General features: G+C 35.6%; 1 long non-coding RNA gene across 1 annotated transcript; it reads right to left on the bottom strand.

Moving 5' to 3' along the window:
• Positions 1-256: 256 nt before the first annotated feature.
• Positions 257-2,227, bottom strand: LOC141721821 (uncharacterized). The gene is made up of 3 exons (XR_012574909.1): positions 2,183-2,227; positions 2,022-2,097; positions 257-377 (listed from the first exon to the last, which is right to left on the bottom strand). It is a non-coding gene; the product is annotated as an uncharacterized LOC141721821 (long non-coding RNA).
• Positions 2,228-18,601: the final 16,374 nt, after the last annotated feature.

Here is an 18,601-nt window from a genome sequence, read left to right as displayed (position 1 = left end):
TTTTCTCTACAAGCCAGTTAAATAGGCATGCATATATAGATTTCACCAATACATCACTCTTATCAATTGCCTAACAAAATGCACTGATATGGCTATGTTATAATGACCGGACTAGGATTTTAAACATTCACCAGATGTAGGTACGATATGGTGGTACTTAGTACAGTACACTTATGATTGCTAGCACAGAGTATGCACTAGCATCTCTCAAACATATGTAATAAAGAGACAGTTTATGGAAGGGATGTATGGGTGTACCTGCTGCAATATCAATTTTTTAGTTACACTAGCCTTTTCAGTCTGGATTTCACTCGTAGACAAATCTAACTTCAGCTCCTCATGATGACAACCAACTAATCTAGAAGCCATTGATAATGCTACAAAATAAATCAAAACACATGTGTGTAAGACCAGATACCTGGTAAATTAGAAAACATTTAGCTTTCATTCTGTAGCTGGTTGTTAGCCAGTCACATGATTTCCACCCATGAGAAACTAGATGATGTATTTCCCGAGCATAGCCTAGCTTGCTATCATCCTCCCTACCCCTGTGCTATCCACCTCCTAATATAGATAGAAGTCTCTTCTATTTTAGATTGAAGACTAACTGCAACTTGAGCACAAGTTGATATCTAGAGTAACGAAAGTCTTTGTTTATAAGAACTCCGAGTGACAGGAACAGAGTTATAAAATACAATAGAGTAGAAACTTCATTTTGTTGCAGTTTATTTCTAAGTGGTTTGGTTTTCTATATATTGCATACCAATAAATTATTTAGGCTTTTTAGTATTAACGGAATTTGGGGGATTTTGACCGGATTTTTTCCTCCATTCATGTCTCCTGTCTGTTAACGGGTTTTCATATAATCTAGGTAATATAGTTGTGTTGATCATCATTTATCATTAATATTTTATATATTTATGCAAAGGAAGTTTCATAAAAGAACTGTATATAAATACTTTATTCATTCTCCTGGAGCACAGCTGTTAGAAGTTCATTGACATATATTAAGCAACAAGGAGCAGGGGAATCCATAGATATGCCATGTCAAAATTTTAGCTTAAAAACTCCCTGTTGTAACTTGTTAGGACAATTTTTTATTAACCCCAGTCTTACACTCTTGCTGATATCTAAATGTCTGTCACTGCAGATAAAATTTGGATCCGTTAAGCTTGCAAAGAAATACATGAAGAGGGTCGCAACAGAACTCCACACTAAAGGAACATCAGAGAAAGATTCTTCTATGGACTATATGCTTCTTCAGGGTGTGAGATTTGCTTTCCGAATTTATCAGGTTGGTCAATTATCAATGATAATATTATTATAGACAAGCCTCATAATACAGTAAATGAATGATTTAACAGTAAAACCAGAACTGTAAAAATAATATAGAAAAGTAATACCAGGTCAGAGTATAGATGATCTGAAGTTTTTCCTAAGCAAATTTTAGGTTAAGGTAATCAACTACGTGATATTCTGTTCATGTTTATATTCCCTCTTGATGCAATTTGCTGGAGGATTTGATGCAGAAACAATGCATGCATTTAAGGAGCTACGGAATCTTGCTCTTGTTCTGAACAAGACGTAATTCCGGAAACAGAGTTTGATAAAAAGCTTCAGATTCAGGCAGCAAGCAGCTATAGCTGATTTTTGTGTTATCTATAAAACTGTAGAGAGTATCCTTTGGGTAATATTGTAAAGATTGGTTTAGTTCAAACTTTGTGAATAGTATAAATCTTGTAGCTATCGGCATAGTGCTACATCTTAAGCACTTGCTTTCGATAAATGGGGAATTTTCTAAATATATTAATGTTTTTACCTAAAATATTCTTTGTTTAATAAATTAGTTATGTTCAAAATAATTGCAAATTATGCGGCTCCTAATAGTATCTATATTTTATATGCTACAAGTTCTGATAAACACTCAGTTTAATCTGACTTGCTTAGTTTTGGTAAACTTTTCAAAATCAGAACATGAAATAAAATAAACATCAACTTATAATGAAGTTTTAGGTACTAACTCGATCCAAATATAACCAACTAATCTTTTCATACTTTTGTTTCTTGTTTCCTGCCTTGAGTCCCTGCCAAGGGAGTCTACAGAATACACAAAAACATATGCTTAACAAAAAGATAAGTATTGTTGCAGTTATAGGTGTAATCAACAAAAAAACATAGCTACCTTCCTCTTAGAAATACATGAGAACATATCCAAGTGATTCTAAATCATCTCTCCTGCTTTGTTCTGATTAAAAAAAACACACACATTATATATGAATTAGAAAACAGAGTAGCAGTGAGGCACATAAGCAATACATAAACACAATTATAAAAAAGATATCACAACAAAATTGAAAATATCACAACAAAATAGATTTAAAACCGACATATATAAATTCTCACAACAAAATTTAAAATAAAATTAAAAAATAAAAAAATAAAAATAAACAAACAACATTTATCCACTAAATAACGAAACTATAGAGAGAATCATAAATCGAAAATACCTTAAATCAAAGGCTGAAAATGAAGAAGACCCGAAATAAAATGAAGAAGCCCTAATTTGAGATGAAACCCAATTAGCCCTAATTTGAGATGAAACCCAATTAACCCTAATTTGAAATGAAACCTTAATTACTTACTAAGGAGAGTATGTGACACCAAGAGATGGTGGTAGCGAGTGGTGAGAGAGAGAGAGAGTGAGAGAGATAATGTGGGAAGAGAGATTGTTTAGAGGAGGGGGTGTTCAGCAGTCTGGGTAGAAAGAATAAGAGGGAGTGTTTAGCGGCCTTAGCCAAATTTTTGAACTCTCTGGAAAATTTTGGGCGGCTTTTTCCCAAAAATTCCCCGGTCTGAAAATTAGAAGCCCGAGTCTGAAAATTACAAGCCCAAGCCCATAATTTGGACTATCTGGGAGCAAAACAAAAATATTTTGTAATAAATAATATTTAAATGGTTATACTCTTTTTATATTTTATTTTTTATATAAATTCCTGTCACATTTGTAATATTTTTTATTTCGAAAATTTGAGTGTAGTCCTCATGTTAATATCTACACTAGTTATTTTATTTTTACTTTCAATTCATATTACATATATATATTTAAAATATATTACTTTTGAAATTATTATTTTGATTTTTTTTTAAAAAATCTACATAAAATATTCATGTATCATGTATCTCCCTATTCAAATTTAAATTAATATTTAATCTCTTAAGGAAATATTATATTTATATTTTAATACTCTAAGGTAACACTTTCACAAATATGTTTGAAGCTGTAACACTTTGTAGCTAATGTACCGCCTTGCCTTTGGCTAAGGTAACATAAAAAAACAATGTTAAATTAGCTCATAACTATCCTATCTAAGGTAACATTTTAGGTAACATTCTTTAGGGAGGGGGTTGCGATAGGCCATATATGGTGTAGTGGATGCAAAGGTAAGGCATTTGCTGCATAGTGCCATTGATAATGTCATGTCAAATAGGGTAATTCATTGCAAGACTGCAGAGGAGATATGGAATGCTTTGGAGACAAGATGCCAGGGAACTGATGTAATCAAGAAGAACAAGAGGACTATACTCACTCAAGAGTATGAGCACTTTGACTTAAAAAGTAATGAGTCATTAACTGACTTATATGACAGGTTTGTCAAACTCTTGAATGATATGTCACTGGTGGACAAGGAATATGATCTTGAAGATTCAAATCTAAAATTCCTTTTAGCTCTTCCTGAAAGTTGGGATTTGAAGGCTACTATTATAAGAGACAACTATGCTCTTGATGAAACCACTCTTGATGAAATTTATGGTATGCTCAAGACTTATGAACTTGAGATGGATCAAAGAAGCAAAAGACAAGGGAGAAAGTCAAGGACAATTGCTCTTAAGGCTGAGGAGGAATTCCCCAAAGTGGTTGTCTCAAAGAAAGGCAAAGGAAAGGCTTTCATCATAAAGTCTGATTCAGAATCATTAAGTTCTGATGATGATGATTCAGAAACTGAAAGTTTATCTGAAGTAGATGATAAAATTGTGTGCTTTTATGGTGAAGGGTATTATAAAGATTGCCTACAGAAAACTCGGAAGGGGAAAGAAATTTTCCAGGAAAGGGGTGAGTACTGATAAGAAGAGTTTCAGAAAATCTGAAGGCAGAGGAGGAAAGTCTGACAGAGGAGATTACTCAAATGTCAAATGCTACAATTGTGGTGAGAAAGGCCACATATCTCCTGACTGCAAGAAAGGAAAAAGTGACAAAGGCAAAGCACTTGTCACAAAGAAGAAAAGATGGACAGACACTTCAGATTCTGAAGATGAGGAGAACTATGCCTTGATAGCAAATATTGATGGCAGCCCTGAAACTGCTGAATTAAAGGTACCTCAAACAACTTATGCCTTTAATACTGATGATATTACTGAGTTGAAATTATATCTTAAAACCATGTTTATTAGCTATAGAGATCAAACTTTAACATGTGAAAGATTAACTTCTGAAAATCTTGCTTATAAGAAAAGGAATGATGTTAGATATATTTGATAATATCATGGCTAATATGATTTATGTTTAGTTTTCAGATCTTATTTAAACAGGATAAATCAGTACTTACTGGAAGTCAGGACTTAAGGATATCAGTACTTATATTATCAGGAGATAATCATCAAAAGATGGATATCAGTACTTAAGTACTGAAGGACGTTCAGATAAGGACAGCAGCTGATTAAAGGAAAGAAGATCGAGACAAACATAAGAAGAGGTATGCATGAATAAGGAATTCTATGAAGAATAGAATAGTTGGAAGAAAAGATATCTAATTGATATATTTTGGGAAGCAAAATTATATTCCATATCAATTAGCGATTATCTTGTAACTGTGTAGTATATAAACAAAGACATAGGGTTTACACTATAAGTGTTATCATATTCGAGAAGATTATTCATTGTAACCCTAGCAGCTCTCGTGATATTTGTTCATCCATACTGTAACAGAGTTTATTGTTTCAATAAAGTTTGTTTTCTGTTACTTGAGTTATTAAAGTTCGATTTGATTGTACTATACACTGTATTCACCCCCTCTACAGTGTGTGTGTGACCTAACAAGTGGTATCAGAGCTTATCTGTTAACGCAAAAACAGTTTAAGATCCAAACACAATCATGTCTGAAACAGAAACTCCAACTAAGCCCACTAAAACTGAAGAACCTCCTAAAACACAAATTCAAAGCCGATATGAGACTATCAGAGTTCCCATATTAAGACCATCTGAATATGCCATATGGAAGGTGAGGATGACCATGTTTCTGGAAGCTACAGATCCAGAATATCTTGATAGAATCAAGGAAGGGCCTCACAAACCAACCAAGCTCGCTGTTATAGTTGCAGGTGAAGGAGCAAAGACTGTACCAAAGGAGAAGAGTGATTACACTGCTGAAGATATCGCATCAATTGCTAAGGATGCTAAGGTACGACACTTACTGCATAGTGCCATTGATAATGTAATGTCAAACATGGTAATAAACTGCAAGACTCCAAAGGAGATATGGGATGCTCTAGAAACAAGGTGTCAGGGAACTGATACGATTAAGAAGAATAGGAAGACAATACTCACTCAGGAGTATGAACACTTTGACTCAAAGGCTAATGAGTTATTGACTGATTTATATGATAGATTTGTCAAGCTCTTGAATGATTTGTCACTGGTTGATAAGGAGTATGATCTTGAAGATTCAAACCTTAAATTCCTGTTAGCTCTTCCTGAATGCTGGGATTTGAAGGCAACAACAATAAGAGATAATTACAATCTTGATGAAACAACTCTTGATGAAATTTATGGAATGCTCAAGACTCATAAACTTGAGATGGAACAAAGAAGCAAGAGAAAAGGTGGAAAGTCAAGGACAGTTGCTCTTAAGGCTGAAGAAGAATCCCCCAAGGCAGCTACCTCAAGGAAAGACAAGGGTAAAGCTCTCTTCACAAAGTCTGATACTGAGTTATCAAGTTCTGAAAGTGATGATGACTCAAAATCTGAAAGCTTGCCTGAGATGGATGCTGATGAGGAGATGATGAAGCTGTGTGCTCTTATCGTGAAAGGGATCACAAAGATTGCATACAGGAAGTTCAGGAAGGGAAAGAAGTTTTCCAGGAAAGGCACAAGTTCTGATAAGAAGAATTTCAGAAGATCTGAAAGCAGAGGAGGAAAGTCTGACAGAGGAGATTATACAAATGTCAAATGCTACAACTGTGGTGAGAAAGGCCACATATCTCCTGATTGCAAGAAAGTGAAGAGTGACAAAGGCAAGGCTCTTGTCACAAAGAAGAAAAGCTGGACAGACACCTCAGATTCTGAAAGTGAGGAGAATTATGCCTTGATGGTAAATGCTGATAAGACAAGTGCTGAAAGCAGTCCTGAAGCTGCTGAATCAAAGGTACCTTAAACTACTTATGCCTTTAATACTGATGATATAAATGAGTTGAGAAGATATCTTAAAACCATGTTTGTTAGTTATAGAGAACAAACTTTAACATGTGAAAGATTAACTTCTGAAAATCTTATTTTTAAGAAAAGAAATGATTTCTTAGAAAAGGTGTAATTTATGTTCCATCAAACTCAGAAAGATAGAGATGATGCTTTTTATGTTAGGGATGAAGTGCTAAAAATGAATGAATCTCTAAAAACTGAGTTAGAAAAGGAAAGAGAGGTTATCAGGACTTGGACTAACTCTGGCAGAACAACTCAGAATTTGTTAAGTAGTGAAAACTGGAAAGAGGGCTTAGGTTATGGAGAGGATAAGAATGATAAGGAACTGAAGATATTAAGCCTGTAGTTGTTAAACAAAAGCCAAAGTTAAGACCTGTTAAGTTTGTAGCTGTAAAGTCTGATAATGAGAAATCAGAAGTTAAAAAGGAATTAACTTCTGACAAACTAAAACAGGAAAAGACAGCTGATGTAAACATAGGCTTAATGACTAAGAAGCAGCTTAATCATAAGCTGAAAGATGTTAAGAATGCAAACAAGGTAAAATCACCTAGAAAAATAGGAATGGAAAGGAAGGTGTGAATAAAAGCAATGATTATAAGTCTGTTCCTGAAGCTCCTAGGAAAACGTGTCATAACTGTGGAAGTTCTAACCATCTGGCTTCTTTTTGCAGGAAGAATAAGAACATAAACTCCTTACCTTCAAAGTCAGGAGTTAAGAGTCAGTCTGTTAGATATAAGCCACAAAATCCTTGTTTTCATTGTGGTAGTTTATGGCATTCCATTTATACTTGTAAGGAATATCATAGTTTGTACTATGATTATTATCAAATAAAACCTTCTTTAAAGAAAGTTTCCATTGTTCCTTCTAGTGTAAGTTATGATTCAAAGTCTGATAGTGTAAATTCTGATAAGAAAAATGTTAACATAAACTTTGATGCTAAATCCGTTGCAAATGTTAACAAACTTAATAAGGCCAAAGGATCCAAGCAAGTCTGGATCCTTAAAACTAATCATTAGTGGTCTTTGTGATTGCAGGGTAACAGGAAAAACATCCTAGTTCTGGACATTGGATGTTCAGGACATATGACTGGAAATAAAGCCCTGCTATCAAACTTTGTGGAGAAAGCTGACCCAAGTGTTTCTTATGGAGATGACAACATTGGAAAAATATTGGGATATGGCAATATCAATCTTGGGAATGTCATCATTAAGGAAGTAGCTCTGGTCTCAGGACTTAAACATAATCTGCTGAGTATAAGTCAAATCTGTGATAGAGGTTATCATGTTGATTTCTTTGAAGAACACTGTGAAGTTGTAAGTAAATCTACAGGAAAAGTTGTTCTGAAAGGATTCAGGCGTGGTAACATTTATGAAGCTAAGCTTTCAACAAGTACTGATGGTTCTGCAATCTGTCTGATGAGTAGAGCATCAATTGAAGAAAGCTGGAATTGGCACAAGAAACTCTCTCATTTAAATTTCAACAATATAAATGAACTAGTCAAGAAAGATCTTGTGAGAGGACTGCCAAAGTCAGTATTTGCTCCTGATGGCCTTTGTGATTCTTGTCAGAAGGATAAACAAAGAAAATCCTCATTCAAGAGCAAGACTGAATCATTAATTCTTGAGCCTTATCACCTACTACATGTTGATCTATTTGGTCCATTAAATGTCATGTCTATTGCAAAGAAGAAATATGCGTTGGTCATAGTGGATGAGTTCACCAGATACACATGGGTGTATTTCTTGCACGCAAAAAGTGAAACTGCATCTATCTTGATTGATCATGCCAGGCACCTGGATAAATTGGTCAAAGACTCAGTAAAGATAATAAGAAGTGATAATGGTACTGAGTTCAAGAATTTGATAATGGAAGAGTTCTGCAAAAACCATGGAATCAAGCAAGAATTTTCAGCTCCTGGAACTCCACAGCAAAATGGAGTTGTTGAAAGGAAGAATAGAACTCTCATTGAAGCTGCACGTATAATGCTTGATGAAGCAAAGCTTCCAACCTACCACTGGGCTGAAGCTGTGCAGACTGCTTGTTTTACTCAGAATGCAACACTTATCAACAAGCAAGGAAAGACACCATATGAGATGGTGAAGAGAAAGAAGCCAAATCTGAAGTATTTTCATGTATTTGGATGCAAGTGTTTTGTTCTTAAGACTCATCCTGAACAGCTATCTAAATTTGATTTAAAAGCTGATGAAGGAATTTTTGTTGGATATCCACTTTCCACAAAAGCCTTCAGAGTCTATAACTTGAGAACAAGAGTGGTCATGGAATCTATCAATGCCTCTTTTGATGATAAGAAGATTACTGGACTTGAAGATTTTATTGATCATGATCAGCTGAGATTTAAAAATGAAGACTCAAATTCTGATACTGATAATCCTGACAATCTAAGTCCTGATACTGCAAACTCTGATGGATTAAACTCTGATGTTATTGAAACTGTGGTGACTACGCCAAAGGAAGATGCACCTATGCAGGGGGAGCATACTCAAGATCTTACCACATCTCAAGAAGCATCAGAACATACATCTGGCTCTTCAAGTTCTGATTCGTCAAGTTCTGATAAGCCAAGTTCTGATAGGTCTGAAAATCTAAATTCTGAAGAATTTAACTCAGAGAGCATAGTTTCAGGGGAGGATCAGAAAATGAAAATAAAGACAGCATGGATCATGGGGGATCATCCAGTTCTAGAGAAAACCTTCCATCTGCAAGGAAGTGGACTAAATCACATACACCTGATTTGATAAATGGAAATCCTGATGCAGGTGTCAGAACTAGAACAGGTACTTCAAATGAATGTCTTTACAATTCTTTTCTTTCTCAGACTGAGCCAAAGAAAGTGGAAGAAGCTCTTCAAGATGCTGATTGGGTGCAAGCAATGCAGGAAGAGTTAAATGAATTTGAAAGAAATAAATTCTGGACCCTAGTACCAAGACCAAAGAACAGATCTGTTGGTACAAAATGGGTATTCAGAAACAAAACTAATAGTGATGGCATAATTACAAGGAATAAGGCAAGGCTGGTTGCAAAAGGATATTCTCAACATGAGGGAATTGATTATGATGAAACATTTGCACCAGTTGCTAGATTAGAAGCCATAAGGATATTTTTGGCTTATGCTGCTCACAAAAAGTTTACTGTCTTTCAAATGGATGTGAAAAGTGCTTTTCTCAATGGAGAATTGGAGGAAGAAGTATATGTCGAACAACCTCCAGGCTTTGTAGATTCCAAATATCCAGATTATGTCTACAGGCTTGATAAAGCACTTTATGGACTTAAGCAAGCTCCAAGAGCATGATATGAGACTTTAGCTCAGTTTCTTCTGGAAAGTGGATTTAACAGAGGAGCTACAGACAAAACACTGTTCTACCTCAACCATGGAAAGGACTTACTTCTGGTCCAGATATATGTTGATGATATTATTTTTGGTTCTACAATTGACAGACTTTGCAAGAAGTTTGCCAAACTGATGCAGTCAAGGTATCAGATGAGTATGATGGGGGGACTTAGCTATTTTCTGGGCCTTCAAGTCAAGCAGAATGAAGAAGGCACTTTTATTTGTCAAACTAAGTACACCAGAAACTTGCGGAAGAAATTTGGAATGCAAGATTGTTCAAGTGCATCCACTCTCATGGCCACTGCAACAAAACTGGACAAGGATACTGGTAAATCAGTAGATATTACTGATTACAGAGGAATGATTGGCTCTCTACTCTATCTAACTGCTAGTAGACCTGATATCATGTATGCTACCTGTCTTTGTGCAAGATTTCAAGCAGATCCAAGAGAACCTCACTTAACAACTGTGAAAAGAATATTCAAGTATCTTCACAAAACCACTGTGTGAAGCTACTTTTACAAGATTGGTAAATGAACTTGGAATGGTTTCAGGTTCTTTCTCTAAATCTGCTTAGTTTTGTTCTGATGCATCAGACTTTATAATCAGTATTTACAGAAATTACTCTCTTTGTGTATTCTGTGCTTAAATGAAAATTGCTTAAGTACTGACTATTGTCTGATGTGACTCTCTAAACTCTGATAATGATATGTCTGTTTGTGTAACTATTCAATCCTATGAGGATACATGTGCTAGATGCTAACCTAGTAATCTTCAATATACTAAAGATCCCATGTTAGAAGTAATTATTTCTGTGGAAATCTATTAACACAAGCAAATTCTGATATTGAGCTTAGTTGAGTTTACTTTGTCTATATTATTACTAAGTCACAAACTATAATAATGTTTCTCATCTGTTAAGTTTTGATGCTAGTAAATCTGTTGAATGTACTAACTGCTGATAAACCTCACTTATCAAAAGAAAAAGAAAAGGAATCAAGGATTAAGATGAGGTACTCCTTTGAGATCTAGAGTAAAAATGTGGAAGGGACGACCCAAGTGCATTGCTAGTATTAAGTAAATATGCATCAGAAAAGTAAAATATTTTCTTGGTGACTTTTCACACTCTATGATTACTGGAGAAATACTCTGATAATGCATAAATTCCGATAAGCAGTCGTGACTCACTTACACTGAGAAGCCACTGTACAATGGAATTTAAAAAGATGCACAAAATTAGCACAAAACAAGTGAGGTGGACTCAAGTATGAACTCATTCAATAGTAGGCCTCAGAATAATGACATGTTTTTAGTAAAGTTTTAGTTATGCCTTATTTCTAAGATGTCCTGAAGTGAATCAGACTTTACTCTTTGTATGATATTTAGCTTAATGCACACAATAAACACTCCATATAAATGATGAAAATTCCTGTGGTGATCTATGTTATTTTAGATGAACAGGTTATGTATCAAATTGCATATATTCTGAGGACAAGTTCTGATTGAACGTTCTGATGATTAAGTTCTATAGAATCTATATCCGAATTTGTGTCAGGAATTACAAAGATAGGCATTCATTTTTTCGAGTTAAGAAATTATGTTCTGATGACTGTTAAGTTCTGATATAAGTCTAAGTTCTGATATTAAACTCTGATCCTTTACTTGACTTATTAGTGGATAAAATCTAAAAACAGTCTCATTTTAAATCAGAATATGTTTGGGTAGAATATTAACAGTCCATAACATTAGGGATAGTGGTACACGTAATGCACAGTAATTTTTTACTTGTTACTTGTGCGCATTTAACCCTGACTTACACTTCCAATGACTGTTTTTCGTCATCCCAAGTCTAGGGAGACGAGGTAGAATTAATTCTACCTGTCAGCATTAAATTTCTTTGCATCTTATGGCATTCCCTTGCCTATATAAACGAACACTTCACATCAGCCTATACATCAATTCCTTCCTCAAACACTTACTCTCTTTTCCCTCATATACACAACATCATGGTTAACTACAATATGTTTTTAAACTATGAAACCTTCAACATGGAGTTAAGCTGTGAAGCCTGGCAGCAGGAATGGCACGTCACTGCCATTCCTGATGAGATATGGGACTCAGTTCCCCAAGAGGTACTCACCCACCTCCTGTTCTTCTATATGGACTACCATCGCCATCTGGAGCGATTGGAGGAGGAAAGGATGGAAGCTCTCCGCCAGCAAGAGCGAATCATCAGACTCGCTATTCTGTTTGTCGAGAGTAGGAAGAAGAAATAATTTATTTTCTTCTTCCTGTTTTTCTTCATCGCCAGCCTTGCCCTGCTTCTTGAGCTAGGACAAAGGCTGTTGATGTTAGGTTTAGCAGCTTAGGACAATCTTGTAAAGTTCTGATATAATTTAAATTTCATGAATGTATTCTCTTAATATATTAATGAAATCGTTTTTTGCAAGTTCTTGTCTCTGAGATGTTTTGTAATGCAATGATAAATCCTGATAAATATTCATATTCTGATGACCATATCTATTTTGATTTAAATTAAGTTCTGATCTTACAATATCAGTACTTGTTTACTTGATTTATTTTGGTCATTCTCACTTGAATTTTTTTCCAGAATATTGGTGTTGCAGTGATAAATAATTGAATATGTGGGAACAGTTTAAATTTTGAATTAAAACTGATTTACCTCGATTAATGGAATTACTGAGTAAGTGGAACGATTTTTCCTTGAAAAACTGCAAGTGGGTAAGTCATGATTACTATTTTCCCGTGCCCATTAACTATTCATTATTACTGCATGTCTGACAGGTGTCCAACGGTTAAATTTTTTTTACCAAGTATAAGTAAAAGAGAAAGAAGATTATAGAATCTTTTATTTACTTTTAAACTTTATCTCCCTTTCTTTGCTTTTACTCTCTCTCATCTCCTGACGTTGGTTTTTCATACAGACATTTTATCAAACACCTAATAGGCACTCTTGAATCTCAATTATTCTCATGGCACCTAAGGATTTGATCATTGATGGAGCTAAATTTGTTCCAAATAACTATGCTGCAATTCTTGATCATGCTGAAGCTCCGTCTGAGTTGCATTTTGTGCAAGATCTTCTTGCACACAGTGAAATTGGGTATGCATTGACCCAGCCTTTAACCTTTTCGAGCCAACAAGTTCTGACGTTTTGGCGGACTTGGCACTTTGATAATGGCGGTACACATGGTACTCCCAGTATTGTTTTCAAAGCGGATGATTCTACATATGTGGTGACTCCTGGTACAATTCGCAAGGCCCTACATTTACCAGAAGGATGTACTTTTTCAACCCCGGAGGAATCAGCTCTTCAAGAGTTAATGGCCAGTTTGGGGTATGAGCAGAGTTTGGCTAAGCTTGGGCAGTTGAAACGGGCTCATATCAGAAAGGAATGGAGCTTCTTCTTCGACTGCATCACTAAAGCTTTTGGGAATAAGTGTTCCAACTTTGATGCCATCCCTATAATGAGTCAGCACATCGGGTATGCTATCATTAACCAAACTCATTTCGATTTTGCAAATGCTGTGATAGGTTTTATTGGGGATAGGATGACAGAGGATAGGAATATAGTTTACTTTGCTAGATTCTGTCAGCTTATATATAGTTTCTGTTGTGCTGATGAACCCCAACCTACCAGTACCTTAACTCCACCTTTCAAAATTATAAAATGAGCCTTTAATGACCTAGTAAATGCTGACACAAAGAAAAAGGTGGTTAGACCTTTACAGATTCCTCAGTCTGTAAAACAGATCTTGGTAAATGCTGATCCTGAAACCTATAGATCTGTTTATTCTGATATCCAACCAACCACCACCTCCCAAACACCACAGCAACCATCAAAACATACCACTCATACTACTCAACCTACACTCAGAACATATCTCAAATCATATCTCTCAACTTCACAGACAGCCCAACCTTCATCCTCAGGACCTACTGTGAAGCCTTCATCTTCCAAGCCCAAGAGGACAAAGACTGTTCCTCAAACACCTCAAAAGAGAAGGAGGATTGTTTTGAGAGATGAGTCTGATGGTGAGGAACAGGTTTCTACATCAGAACCTGTTGTCAAAGTAGCTGAGAAAGTTTCTTCTCCGAAGGATTCTGGAAATGGGGAATCTAAGCTTCTTAAAAGGCTTAGAAGAATGACTTCTGTTGAACCTCCCAAGGAATCCTCATCTTCAAAGAGATACAAGAAACAGAGAGCAAAAGGACCAGTTTTAGATGATGAGGAAGCAACACCTAAGGAAGGAGATCAGGAATCTCTGATCTCACAAGAAAAGGAATTTGCTCAAGCCCCTGCTTCTCCATTAACTCCAACTAATGAAGCAGCTACTGAAATGGCTAACACACCATCTGTGTCTCTTGTTCACAAGACTGTATCTCCTGTTGATCCAGGCACAAGTCCTGAAATTGATATTCAGAACCTGGTTGTGCCTGAGGTACTTTACTTAGAAGCTCCAACAACAACTAATCCATCAACAACACCTGTTACTGATGCTGCTCAAACTCCAGAATTATCTACTACACCTTCTCTGCATCTGGATGATGATGATCAGAATAAAGGTGAGCATCAGGATATGGCTGTTGATCCGAACTTGGATCCAGACCAGCACTTAGAGGATGATGCTGAAGCCTCAATTGCTTCTCATACTGTTGTTTTATCAGAAGATTCTGATTCTGAAAGTTCTGATGCTACAAATGCTGGAGATACTGGTGATGCTGCTCCAAATGCAGATGCTGATGAAGCAGGTCCTTCAGGACATGCACCTCAACAAACTATTCTAAAATCTGAACTCGTTAAGAAGTTTGTTACCAGAGAAGCACCAGTGCCTTGGAGTGAAACTCCTGCAGGACAGGAGTGGACTAAGGAATGGAACTCAGTTACCTGTGTTCCATCTGCACAACATCTTGCTGAGCACTTGATTAAAGCTGATGAGATGTTAATTACTGATGATTTCAAAACACAGCTTAGAGTCACTGCATTGAGTACTAAACATCTACAAGGTCTCCATTCAACTACTCATGCAGAGATTCATAAGATTCAGGAAGAATTAATGAAGCAAGAAAAAATTTAGAAGATTGATAAGAAAAAATTCTTCCAACCTACCTTTGACAGAGTTGCTTATATTGAGAAGACTCAAGAGAAACAACAAGCTCAGATTGATGATATTCTGAAAAATCAAGCTTCTCAGCAATCTCAACTTAATGAAATTCAAGCCTCAGTGGAATTGCTTGTCTCTCTTCTCTTACCTGCTGATACCAAAAAGGGGGAGAAAGTAATTAAGTCCAAATGCAAAACTGATAAGACACTGAAGGGGAAGGATGATGAAAAAGATGACCATGGAAACTCTGGAATGGGTAGAGGTCATAGTCAAGGTAAAGGTTTCTCATCAAAAAAATCTGAAATCACAAGTCACATGACAAGTTCTGATACTGGAAAAAGAATCACTTCTGCTACTGGTAAAAGGATAAGTTCTGATGAACTTTTAGATATTGATGAAGAAATGTCAAGACAGTTATTTCTTCAAGAAAATCCAGGAATGGACTTGGAGAGTTTAATGGAAGAAGAAGCCAGACTTAAATTAGAAAAAGTCAAGTCTAAATCTGAAGCTTCTGGTAAAAAGAAACTTCCAAAACTCAAAGGCATTGTGATAAAAGAAAGGACAAATACTGAAGCAACCATGGCTAAATCACAACCGCAGATAGATCCAAGGTCTAAGGGCAAAGAAAAAGTTGGTGAACCTATCAAGGTTTATGTGCCTCCTGTGAATGAAGAAATTACTGATGAAGATGATGATCTTATTCTGACTTCAAGAAAAGTTTTTAAGACAACCTCTGACATGGCTCAAGTTGTTCAGAGTCAAGAGATAATAAGTTCTAATATTTCAAAGAAGCAAGTAACCTCTGACATAGCTCAAGTTAACTTGATATCAGAAGATAAATCAAAGACACTCCTACCAGGATTCACTAAAGCAAAAAAGACTCAACCTTTGAAGATCGCTGCAAGTGGTTTTGAAGCAAGAGTGGTTACTGGAAAGGAAGCAAGAGATAAAACTGGATTGGGAAGTGCTGATGCAAGAAGAATACAGAACACTACCAATGATCCAACTTCCTTAAGTGAACCAGGTATTGGAGCAACACCTGAGAGATTGAATCAACTGGAATCTGTACAAATGGTTTACCATACCTACTTGAAAGAACACATCTTATTGTACTTCATGACAGATGGTAAGGTTTATCATATAAGGGAAAATGCATTTCCATTGAAGTATTTTGAAGATCTGGAGCATGTATTATTCTTACTTCAAGTGAATGACAAAATAACAGAAAGTGCTGCAAACTATTTGAAGAATCAGATTCAGAGACAGAAAAGGCTTTATTCTGTTAAGTCTGACAGCACATATCTTCCAAAGTACAGAGATCACAAGGGTGATATAGTTGAAATAAAGCCCAACACTGCCAAGATTATAACTACCTTTCTGGGTTACAGGGCTGTGGAATTCAATCTTGAGTCTGATAAGGCATATTTGATCATACTGGATCATGATATAAGAAAAGCTAGAATTAATGATCTCAGGGCTGCAATCTTTCAAATTGGTGAAGATATTGCAGAACTTAAAGATGCTAAAAGGAGGATGATTGATAAACTTAGATATGCTGAGAGATGTTTGTTGAAGAACTATCTCAGAACAACTCCTGACATCAGAGAGATCAGAAGATGAAGCCAAGTCAAGATCTACAACTACTTAAATTCTGATATGAATACAGACTGAAGTTGTTATCAGAAGTTAAAGACTGGTAAAGCTTTAAGGACTGTAAGTTGTAGTTATCTAGTCTAATTCTCATGCATTTGTACTTAATGTTTTTGACATCATAAAATATCTGTTAAACTTGTATATTATGCTAATTTACAAGTTGGGGGAGATTGTTAGATATATTTGATAATGTCATGGCTAACATGATTTATGTTTAGTTTTCAGATCTTATTTAAACAGGATAAATTAGTACTTACTGGAAGTCAGGACTTAAGGATATCAGTACTTATATTATCAAAAACATTAAGATGTGGTAGGATCTTCAGCTTGCTCCCCCTGGACAGGTGCATTTTCCTTTGGAGTTGTTACCACAGATTCAATGACATCAGTACTTACAGGTTCAGAGTTTAAGTCATCAGAATTTACAGAATCAGAATTTAAGTCTTCATTTTCAAATCTCAGCTGATCATGATCATTGAAATCTTCAAGTCCAGTAATCTTCTTATCATCAAAATATACATTGATAGATTCCATGACAATCCTTGTTCTTAAATTGTAGACTCTGAAGTCTTCTGTGGAAAGTGGATATCCAACAAAGATTCCTTCATCAGCTTTTAGATCAAATTTTGACAGTTGCTTAGGATGAGTCTTAAGAACAAAACACTTGCAACCAAATACATGAAAGTATTTCATATTTGGCTTCTTTTTCTTCACCATCTCATATGGTGTTTTTCCTTGCTTGTTTATGAGTGTTGCATTATGTGTAAAAAAAGCACTCTGCACAGCTTCAACCCAAAAGTAGGTTGGCAGCTTTGCTTCATCAAACATAGTTCGTGCAGCTTCAATGAGAGTCATGTTCTTTCTTTCTACAACTCCATTTTGATATGGAGTTCCAGGTGCAGAAAATTCCTGTATAATTCCATGCTCTTTGCAGAACTCTTCCATGATTGAATTCTTGAACTCAGTGCCATTATCACTTCTTATAATTTTAATAGAATCTTTGACCAACTTATCCAGCTGTCTGACATGATCAGTTAAAGTAAATGCAGTTTCATTCTTCTTGTACAAGAAGTACACCCAAGTGTACCTTGTGAACTCATCCACTATAACCATAGCATATTTCTTCTTTGCAATAGAGATGACATTGACTGGACCAGATAGATCAACATGCAGTAGGTGATAAGGCTCAAGAATTGATGACTCAGTTTTGCTCTTGAAAGAAGATTTTCTTTGTTTTGCCTTTTGACATGAATCACAAAGGCCATCAGAAGCAAATACTGATTTTTGCAATCCTCTCATAAGATCTTTCTTTACAAGCTCATTTATGTTGTTGAAGTTTAAATGAGAGATTCTTTTAGGTCAATTCCAGCTTTCTTCTTTTGTGCCAATTCCAACTTTCTTCAATTGATGCTCTACTCAACAGATAGATTGCAGAACCATCAGAACTTGTTGAAAGTTTGGCTTCATAAATGTTACAATGCCTGTATCCTTTCGAAACCAGTTTTCCTGTAGAATTTCTTACAACTTCACAGTGTTCTTCAAAGAAATCCACATTATAACTTCTGTCACAGATTTGACTCACACTCAGCAGATTGTGTTTAAGTCCTGAGATAAGAGCTATTATTTCAATGATGACATTCCAAAGATTAATATTACCATATCATAGAGTGTTTCCCATGTTCCCATCTCCATAAGAAACTCCTGGGCCAGCTTTCTTTCCAGTCATATGTCCTGAACATCCACTATCCAGTACTAGGATGTTTTTCTTATTTCCCTGCAATCACAAAGACCACTAATGGTTAGTTTTATGAACCCAGACTTGCTTGGATCCTTTGGCCTTTTTAAGTTTGTTAGCATTTGCAGCGGATGTAATATCAGAGTTTATGCTAACATGCTGTTTATCAGAACTTATATCAGAATTTGCATCAGACTTTACACTAGAAGGAATTAAAGTAATTTTCTTCAAAGAGGGTTTTATTGGATAATAATCATAGTACAAAC

This window comes from Apium graveolens, chromosome 4, assembly GCF_009905375.1.
Source record: "Apium graveolens cultivar Ventura chromosome 4, ASM990537v1, whole genome shotgun sequence".
Classification (NCBI taxonomy): domain Eukaryota; kingdom Viridiplantae; phylum Streptophyta; class Magnoliopsida; order Apiales; family Apiaceae; genus Apium; species Apium graveolens.
The sequence above is the reverse complement of the archived record's forward strand: the minus strand, read 5'-3'. Positions and strand labels throughout refer to the sequence as shown.